This window comes from Bubalus bubalis, chromosome 16, assembly GCF_019923935.1.
Source record: "Bubalus bubalis isolate 160015118507 breed Murrah chromosome 16, NDDB_SH_1, whole genome shotgun sequence".
NCBI classification, from domain to species: domain Eukaryota; kingdom Metazoa; phylum Chordata; class Mammalia; order Artiodactyla; family Bovidae; genus Bubalus; species Bubalus bubalis.
In genome coordinates, this window is record NC_059172.1 from 79,654,988 (window position 1) to 79,666,122 (window position 11,135).

Consider the following 11,135-nt stretch of genomic DNA (forward strand, 5'->3'; position numbering starts at 1 on the left):
AAGAGGAGAATGAAAAATCTGGGTTAAAACTCATAATTCAAAAAACTAAAATCATGCCTTGTATATCATACCTATTAAGTAAATGGAGTATGTTTTCCATATGCATTCAATTTTTTATACAATGTTCGGGGAAATATTTAACTAACGTGTATTTGTCCACATATACAACAGCAACATGACAATTATATTTATAATTTTGGGGTGTTCACTGTGATTCCTTGGACTTAAGTAATTCAGTTCTCTTAGTGACTCTGCTTCCTTTTAGGCTTGCCAATTGAAAGAATTCCTTCTGAAAGAAGAAACAGCTTAAAAAGTGTTAACATGCAACATTTTCTGATCTTAAGAATTTAACCTAAGATTTTCTATATCAAGCAAATTTGTACAAATCCAATATTCCTGGAAAACGATCAGGGACATAAACACAGGTAAAACACCAGCCCTTCACCAGAGTGAAGTCAAGGTGAAGAAAACGTCAAAAGTGATTTAAGCAAGTGTAATGTTCTATGGAACTTCAGAGTAGACCTATCTCACAGAGGAAGGAAAGAGAAAACTTTGTGAATAAAATAACACTTAGACTGGACTTTGAAGAATAGATAGAATGATATTAAGTAGAAATAGAGGGGAATAAAAAGTATGACAAGGTAGGGGAACAAAGTGCAAGGTACATTTGGGAAATAATGCAATTTGTTTGGAAGAGTGGGAAGTGAAGCTTGGAAGTCATTTTTAAACATGGGAGGTCTTCAGTACTACAGTTGGTTTGTATCTGCTTTGGTAGATTATGTCAGTCACTGAAGGCTTTTATTCATAAGATTAATTGTACACCATTTGCATGCTCACTATGTTCCAGTTATTTTACCATAGCAATCTAGTTTTTGTACATGGATTACCTTATTTCAGTCTCGGAAATACTATCTAAGGACGTGCCGTTATTATTTCTATTTTTGAGATGAAAAAATCAACATATAAAAAGATGGAGTAATAGATCATTTAGCTATTAGTTGGTGGAGCAGGTATTTGAACCTGAGGCTGTGGTTTAGGAAGTTTTATGCTATATACTGCTACTGCTGCTAGTACTGCTAAGTCGCTTCAGTCGTGTCCAACTCTGTGCGACCCCATAGACGGCAGCTCACCAGGCTCCCCCGTCCCTGGGATTCTCCAGGCAAGAACACTGGAGTGGGTTGCCATTTCCTTCTCCAGTGCATGAAAGTGATAAGTGAAAATGAAGTCGCTCAATAGAGTCCAACTCCTAGTGACCCCATGGACTGCAACCTATCAGGCTCCTCCTCTGTCCATGGGATTTGCCAGGACGTACTGGAGTGGGTTGCCATTGCCTTCTGAGGATTAGGAGTTGTGGTTAATAGAAAATGACACCAGATATGTTCAAATGGAGAGGTCTTGGTGATGGTTGAAACTTGAGATAGAAGTTCAGGAAAAATAGTAGGGCCAGAGTTTAGGGTGGGTGAAGATGTTGGGTGAAGTTATAGAAGTAGATGAGACGGTGTTGGGGAAAAAGTGGCCAGAGATTAAAGATAAGAACTCAGAGTAGGATCTTGGTGAATGACAAGACTCAGGAGGAGGAAAAAGGAAGAGAAGCCAGCAAAGGAGAGGAAATAATTGGAAAAGTATTAATACAAGGAGAAAAGGCAAAGTGCAGAAGCTCCCAAGCCAGAAAAGGAAGGACTTCCAAAACTGAGCATCAAATATCAAAAAGGATCAGTGGGAATGTGAGCTGAGAAAAAGTCATCTGACTTGGTGGTGGGAGTTAGCAACCATTGAGAGTGCAGTGCCAGACGTTAAAGTCAAGGTTAATCTTAGTGATGAGACTGATGGTAAAGAGAGGCGTAATGCGCTGAAATAATAGTATCACCATGCTCATCGATCCATTTCAGACAGACTTGTTCACAGGATGAGCAAAATGATCTGTGCCAAAGGAAACACACATGTGGAAGAGAGAAGGACTGAACTCACAAGGGGGAGATGTCACTTAAGCAAAAATGGACTGTGGTGTCCCATGGCTGTTTCAAAAAAAATTGTAGAACTGAAAAATACATCCCAAAGTTAAGTATAGAAAGATGTCTATGTGGCTAAAGAAATACATCACCTTGTTCTGTAACCAAAGCTAATATCAAGATTCTATCTCCAGAACTGCCAAGGAAATCCTGAGGAAAAAGAGCAAAGCTGGAGACATACCCTCCCAGACTTCAGACAATTATCACAAAGCTATAGTAATCAAAAAAGCATGGTACTGACACAAAAACAGACATATGGATCAATGGAACAGAATAGAGAGCCTAGAAATAAACCCACATACCTACGGTCAATTCATCTTGAACAAAGGAACCAAAAACAGAGAAAAGAAAGTCTCTTTGGCAAGTGGTGTTAGGAAAGTTAGACAGCCACATGTAAATCAATGAAGTTAAAACACTCCTTCACATTATACACAAAAATAAACTCAAAATAATGTTAATCTTTAAGACAAGACACGATAAAATTCCTAGAAGAAAACATAGGTGAAACATTTGCTGATAAAAATCATAGCAATGTTTTGTTATGTGAGTCTCCCAAGACAGTAGAAAAATGGATAAAAGCAAAAGTAAACAAGTGAGACCTAATCAAACTCACAAGCTTTTGCACAGCCAAAGAAAGCACAAAACAAAATGAAAAGACAACATAAGGACTGGGAGAAATATTTGAAAATGACACAGGTGACAAGGACTTCATTTCCAAATTATACAAACAGCCCATACAACTCAATAACAAAAAAACAAACAACTCAATAAAAAAATGTGCAGCTCTAAATAGACATTTCCCAAAGAAGACATACAAATGGCCAATGGACACATGAAAAGATGTTCAATGTGCTGATTATTAGAAAAATGCAAATTAAAACTACAATGAGCTATCACCTCACACTGGTCAGAATAGCCATCATTAAAACATCTACAATGTACACTATATTAAATACCGGAGAGGGTGTGGAGAAAAGGGAACTTTCTTACACTGTTGGTGGGAATGTAAACTAGAGCAGCCTCTATGGAAAACAGTATGGAGGTTCCTTAAAAGACTAGAAGTAGAATTGCCATATGATCTAGCAATCCTGCTCTTGGGCATAAATTCAGAGAGGACACTAAATTCAAAAGATACATGCACCTAAATGTTCATAGCAACATTATTTACAATAGCCAAGACATGGAAGCAGCTTAAACGTTCATCAGCAGATGAATGCATAGACATGGCACATACACACAATGGAGTATTACACAGCTATAAAAAGAACAAAATGCTATTTGCAACACGGATGGACCTAGAGATTATCATACTGAGTGAAGTACGTCTGAAAAAGAAAGACTAATATCATGTGATATCATTTATATGTAGAAATTAAAATATGATACAAATGAACTTTTTTAAAAAACAGAAACAAACCCACAGGCATAGAGAACAAACTTATGGTTATGAGAGGGGAAAGAGTCAGGGAGAATAAATCAGGAGCTTGGAATTAGCAGATACAAACTGTTATATATAAAATAGATAAACAACAAGGACCAACAGTATAGCACAGGGAACTATATTCAATACATTATAATAACTTAGAAAAGACTGTGAAAAAGAATCCACACATATATATGTACGACTGAATCACTTTGTTGTATGCCAGAAACTAACACATTGTAAATTAGCTATACTTCAATTAAAAAAAAAAAAACACACAAGGATTCTGCCTCTACCACTTGCTAATGGGACAACCTGAGCTAGAGACTTAGTCACGAAAGTTGCCATAGTTTCTTAATTATGAGGTAGAAATAATCATATCTGTCCTAATTATTGCACAGGATTATTGTGAAGATAAAATAGTCACGCATGTTAAAGCCACTGAGCGCTTACTGAACATTAAATGCTGTTTCTTTGCTCAGCGCTTAGAAGTGTCAACTGACTGAAAACCAGCTGTCATCGGAATGAATTATAGTGGGGGCCTGAGTAGTTTAGAGAAATGAAAAAGAACTGGATAAAAGCTAGTAGGTTTAGTGAACACTGTGCTTCAGAAAAAAAAAAAAAAAAGGAAAAAAGTTCTGAAGGCAGCAGAATACATTCCACAGAGACTCCCAAACTAGCAAGCAAGTCACAGTCTGGGCGTTGCCTCTTCATCAAAATCTCCTAGGGGTGTCCTGATCTCCCTCACATGTCCCAGATAGCACAGACCAGAGGGCTGGGAGAGAATGGTGCCAACGCGTCTGGGCTGAGCCATGGTACGAGCAGCACTTATTCCCTGCAGGGCCCTTGGTTTGAACTTCCTTAGAGGAGAACTACAGCTGCAAAAATCTGTCGGCTACTCTTCCAGAGTTCCTAACAAAATATTTAGATAGAGAAGTATTACTGGCAAACAGATTAAAATGCTCAAAATAATCAGTGAATCAATGATTATAGCCTGACATGCAAGTTACCAAAACTAAATGTGCAGTGGTTTATTCAAAATCTCCATTCAATGGATATGTCCAGATTTTGTCTATGATGTCTTAAATAATTTTAATCTTAGGAGAGTGAAATAAATAAAAATCTAGCCATGGATATGAGACTTTTAGCAGACAATTGAGCCAAAAAAGCCTAACACAAAACAAGCCCTTTTATTTGTGACATTTAGTATTTATTTGGGCTTCCCCGGTGGCATAGTGGTAAAGAATTTGCCTAACAATGCTGGAGATGCAAGAGACCCGGGTCCGATCTTGGGTCACAAAGATACCCTGGAGAAGAAATAGGCAACCCACTCCAGTATTCTTGCCTGGGAAATCCCATGGACAGAGGAGCCTGATGGGGCTACAGTCCATGAGGTGATAGAGTCAGACACAACTGAGCAACTGAACACACACATAGTATTTACTCATTCTTTTATTCACTTACTAGTTCATTCAATAATCATTTTTAAACACCTACTGAGTTGAGGTACAAACTACAAACAAACTACAAACTACGTAGTATCAATACGAACAAAGCTAGTGTAGGTGATGCAATTCCAGTTGAGCTATTTCAAATCCTAAAAAAAAGATGCTGCTAAATTGCTGCACTCAATATGCCAGCAATTTGGAAAACTCAGCAGTGGCCACAGGAAAAGGTCAGTTTTCATTCAATCCCAAAGAAAGGCAATGCCAAAGAATGCTCAAACTACTGCACAATTGCACTCATCTCACACACTAGCAAAGTAATGCTCAAAATTCTCCAAGCCAAGCTTCAACAGTATGTGAACCATGAACTTCCAGATATTCAAGCTGGATTTAGAAAAGGCAGAAGAAGGAGAGATCAAATTGCCAACATCTGTTGGACCATCGAAAAAGCAAGAGAATTCTACTTCTGCTTTATTCACTTTGCCAAAGCCTTTGACTGTGTGGATCACAACAAACTGTGGAAAATTCTTGAAGAGATGGGAATACCAGACCACCTGACCTGCCTCTTGAGAAACCTATATGCAGGTCAGGAAGCAACAGTTAGAACTGGACATGGAACAAAAGACTGGTTCCAAATATGAAAAAGAGTATGTCAAGGCTGTATATTGTCACCCTGCTTATTTAACTTATATGAAGAGTACATCATGAGAAACACTGGGCTGGATGAAGCACAGCTGGAATCAAGACTGCTGGGAAAAATATCAATAACCTCAGATATGCAGATGACACCACCCTCATGGCAGAAAGTGAAGAACTACAGAGCCTCCTGATGAAAGTGAAAGAAGAGAGTGAAAACGTTGGCTTAAAACCCAACATTTGGAAAACTAAGATCATGGCATCTCGTCCCTTCACTTCATGGCAAATAGATGGGGAAACAATGGAGACAGTGACAGACTTTATTTTGGGGGGGCTCTAAAATCACTGCAGATGGTGACTGCAGCCATGAAATTAAAAGATGCTTGCTCCTTGGTAGAAAAGTTATGACCAACCTAGACAGCATATTAAAAAGCAGAGACATTACTTTGTCAACAAACGTCCGTCTACTCAAGGCTATGGTTTTTCCAGTGGTCATGTATGGATGTGAGAGTTGGATTATAAAGAAAGCTGAGCACCGAAGAATTGATGCTTTTGAACTGTGGTGTTGGAAAAGACTCTTGAGAGCCCCTTGGACTGCAAGGAGATCCAACCTGTCCATCCTAAAGGAAATCAGTCCTGAATATTCATTGGAAGGACTGATGTTAAAGCTGAAACTCCAATACTTTGGCCACCTGATGCAAAGAACTGACTCATTTGAAGAGACCCTGATGCTGGGAAAAATTGAAGGCAGGAGGAGAAGGGGACGACAGAGGATGAGATGGTTGGATGGCATCACTGACTCAATGGACATGAGTTTGGGTGAACTCCGTGAGTTGGTGATGGACAGGGAGGCCTGGCGTGCTGCAGTGCATGGGGTCGCAAAGAGTTGGACACGACTGAGTGACTGAACTGAACTGAACTGAGTTGAGGTAGTAAATATAAGCTGCAATTTTATTAATTTTGTTAAACGAAATAAGGGTTATTGAGTGGCAGCTTTAATGGGAATATTGTTTCAGCCCTAAGGGACAATGGTGGCATGGAGGCATTATTGCAGACGTGACCTTACATTAGACAGCCCAGCATCTCAGAAGATTATCTCTCTTTAGGGAGGCAAAGTTTCTCCATCCAGAGGGTGTGTCATGTAGGTTGACAAGAGCACCATGTAGACTGCTACGAAGTGGACTGGAGTTCCACAAACACATGTCAGTAAGTGACTTAGGGCTGTTGTGTCAATTGTTTCTACCTGGAGGGTAACCATGAGGCCTGAAGGACCAGAGATGCAAAGTGTCTGAGCGTCTGGCACACAGCAGTCATCCATAAAGCCACTACAAGCGCTTGAAGGGAGAATATATAGGGTGGGAGAAATCTTTCCCTCATGTAACTCCTGAAACAAAACAGCATTCAGGCTAAAGGCCATTTCAAGACTTGCAGGACCAAAAAGAGAAAAGAAAAAAACAACTGACACTCAATTTGAATTATGAAATTAAAAAGGCTGAATTTCCAAGCATAAGTAATGTGAAGCACAAGTGAAATTCCAAGACTGACTTTACTATGGAAAAATACAAACACACTTGAGTCTTTCCACAGAGCAGCCAGAGTGGGCATAATTAGCCTGTTTTGAAAGTGGAGTCATTGGATACAGCCACACCTCTACAAGCCCTCTTGTGGCTGACATTCTCCCAGGGGAAATTTTCACAAATTTTTACACCCAAAAAGGGATTATGGGGGAAGAAGAAGCTCCCAGAGAAAAAAACACTTGGATGTGAAGAGCAATACGATTTTAACACATTTTGAGTTTCTTAGAAACTATGCTGAGTTTCTCAGAAACATTGCTAGGGTTTTGGTAGGATTAATCACCAGATCTTTGTTCTAGATTTTTGTGTTCTATTTTTCACTCACAAATAGATAACTCACTAGCATGAGCCCGGAAGTTACATGTTCTGGTACAAATACCTAACTGGAAATTTCAAGATTCAAGACCACGTGAATCTTGGAGGTTTGTTGCTTAAGAAAAACGTAAATAAAATTCTTTGCTAATCGAACAAGAAATGTAACAAAAAGCTGTTTTAGGTATCCAGTTTCCAATCCACTTCAACAGGCCTGAAGTTATAACAAAACACTTAGAGCTTTTAAGTCATGACCTCTGGACTCAGACCAGGAGAAAAAGGTGGAAGTGCAGGATCTGTCTTTTCTTTCCCCTCACGTGTGTCCTCCTGCAGAGGTGTGACCTCAGGCCTGTAGGCAACTACTCAGCTTTTTAGTTTACAACTGAAAAACCAGGGTCCTGGACTAGATCGATGGTTTTTGAGCTTCACTTCACTGCACTGGATACTCATTGTTTCCTGGAAACTGGGGGTTTTGCTAAAGAAAGGGGGCATGGGGGCAAAGTGGAAGTGATGTAGGTGGGACTTCCGGCCCCTTTTGTCTTTCATAAGAGCACTTCTGTTAACATCCAGTTCACAAATTGGTCTTCCCAAAAATATTTCCTTTGGGACTTCTCTGGAGGTCCAGTGGTTAAGAATGTGCCTTGCAACTCAAGGGACGCTGATTCGATTCCTTTCAGGGATCTAAGATCTCAGATGCCACGGGCAACTAAACCCACACACCACAACTAGAGAGAAACCCACGTGCCTCAATGAAGACCCGACACAGCCAAATGAATCCATTTTACAAAGAAAGAGATTTTGCTTAAGTGAAGTGAAAGTCACTCAGTCGTGTCCGACTCTGTGACCCCATAGACTGCACAGTCCATGGAATTCTCCAGGCCAGAATACTGGAGTGGGCAGCCTTTCCCTTCTCCAGCGGATCTTCCCAACCCAGGGGCTGAACCCTCCCGCATTGCAGGCGGAGTCTTTATCAGCTGAGCCGTCAGGAAAGCCTGATTTTGTTTAAAGTGGTTTACCAAGTTTGACAACTTCTAGATCATAGGACGGAGACTGTTGCCAGATTGAACAGCTTATGAGACTCTTCCAGCGTGATGCTTCTATAATTCCTTGCCCCGTCCCAGATGGTTACAACGCTGCTCTCTTGAGTCAACCTAGTGACCCCTGTTCCCCAGGCCCTGGCAGAGTCGGGGACAACGTCACACTGACCAGACTCGCTAACGCCAAGGTAAGCGCCTCTGCCTGCTGCCCGGACACGCAGCCCGTGCCCTGCCTCTCGCAGGAAGGGCCCCTTCCGGCACGCTCCTTGCCTGCGGGGCAGCGCCTCCGCTGAAGCTGTCCTCACCCTCCGTATCCTGCTGTGAGGACGAGAGGAGTTCATCTCCGCGAGGCCGCCTTCCAATCCCTCTCACCGCCGCTAACTCACACGTTGCTTCACTTGGCTGAGGGACTTGCGGTTAAATAGTTAGAGAGGAAACAAGCTCTTTCAAAACAATTCAACAAATACTGAAGCAAGATTTACATGTGAGATGTGTTTCTTAGCATGACAAGGAAAGCAAATTGGTACAGTGAGAAAAGTCCTGAGAAAGCAAAGCTGACGTGGTGGGAAGGCGGACGACCCCATCAAGCACTCACGTGGAACACACGCCAGGGTTTCTCAACTTTACCCTGTACTTAACCTCTTTCAAGGAAGAGGGGTGGGGCGCGGAGGAAAGGAAGCTGCAGATGCAGGCCAGCTTGCCTCACCAAGCGTGTAACGGATAGCACTATGGCCTCAAGACACTTCTGTGGAACATGAATAATGAGCAGACGTTTTTCATTATATAGCCAGTTATTTATTTTAATTTGCACACAGAAATAACAACCCATTAAGCTATGATTTTATGGATATGACAGACTATACTGAGGCAAAACTTTTAGAGGAAATTTAAAGAAAAGTACAAAAGTAATATAAAAGTTGTCACTAATATTTGGCAAAACTCATGACGGAGGTAGAAGCATTAATGGAGATCAGAAAACGTAGGGCTAGACCGGGTACAGATACTCTCCTGTCCTATTTCTGGTAAAGCTAATCTGTGAAACTGTGTACAGACTTCTCTTCAAGTCATGTTAAGGTGTCTCATGTTTGCTTGTTTGTTTTTATTTTTTGAAACGTGTTTCTTTTAAAAATGTTTATTTACTTTTTTATTTTGTTGCATCAGGTCTTAGTTGTGGCATGCAGGTGAGATCTTTTGTTGCCGTTTGGGAAGGTCCCCTGGAGAAGGGCATGGCAGCCCACTCCAGTATTCTTGCCTGGAGAATCCCAAGGACAGAGGAGGCCGGTGGGCTACAGCATAGCGTCAGACATGACCGCATGATGGATCCTTTCACTGGAGGGACTCTTGCGTGGCACGTGGGCTTAGTTGTTCCAAGGCCTGTGGGATCTTGCCCCCACCCCCCCAACCAAGGACTGAGCCTGTGCCCCTGCATTGTAAGGCAGATTCCTAACCACTGGGCCACTAGGGAAGGCCCTGTTTCTTCATTAATTACCCTCATCCCACCATAACTGGTGCACAGAGGATGCTAAATAAGGTCTTTGAAGTGGATGAATACATTACTACTTGAATGAGTGCATGCATAAAGACGAAATAATTGCTTCCTATCCCCAAGGAGCAGACATGTGCTCACACTGAGGGGAATGAGAATGACTAAAATAAGATCTCAGACTCACACTTGATCGTCTACAAGCCTCTGGCTCACCTAATGGGCCTGACAGTTTTCAGAGAAGGATTCCACTCGTCCCGTGATTCTGCTGGACAGTGTCTACACCCGGTAGGGAGTTACCACATACCCCACCCATGGATGGGGGTCTTCTCAGCCCAGATTCTCAAATTCTGGGCCTGAATGAAGATTAAGGGACACTATAGCGCTATGAAATAGTGTACAAGGCAGTTTAGCAAAGGTGGAAAGAAACCCCGCTGAACCCAGAAGAAAAAGTGAGTGTTAATTCATGTCCGATTCTTTGTGACCCCGTAGACTGTAGCCTGCCAGGCTCCTTTGTACATGAGATTCTCCAAGCAAGAATGCTGGAGTAGGTAGCCATTCTCTCCTCCAAGGAATCTTCCTGACCCAGAGATGGAATCTGGGTCTCCTGCATCACAGGCAGATTCTTTACCATCTGGGCCACTAGGGAACCCAGGAGAGCCACCCACAAATGAGTGCCTGTCTGTGCAGTGCTGAGCAGCCGTAGGGCATACATGTCAGCAGTTTTGCCCTTTGCTTGGAAAGCAAGGTGTGTGTACCCAGAGCACTTTATGACCAGCAGAATCAAGTAGCAAAGCCTGCTATTTTTTTTTTTTTAAGTCCGTGGCGTACTCTGTGATCTGTGTATATAAGAAGGTGAGGTATAGAACAGCCTTATGGACTCTGTGGGAGAGGGAGAGGGTGGGAAGATTTGGGAGAATGGCATTGAAACATGTATAATATCATGTATGAAACAAGTCGCCAGTCCAGGTTCGATGCACGATACTGGATGCTTGGGGCTGGTGCACTGGGACGACCCAGAGGGATGGTATGGGGAGGGAGGAGGGAGGAGGGTTCAGGATGGGGAACACATGTATACCTGTGGCAGATTCATTTCGATATTTGGCAAAACTAATACAATATTGTAAAGTTTAAAAATAAAATAAAATTATTAAAAAATAATAATAATAATTAAAAAAAGAAGGTCTCTCTCAAACAGGATAGAAATGAATTGGAG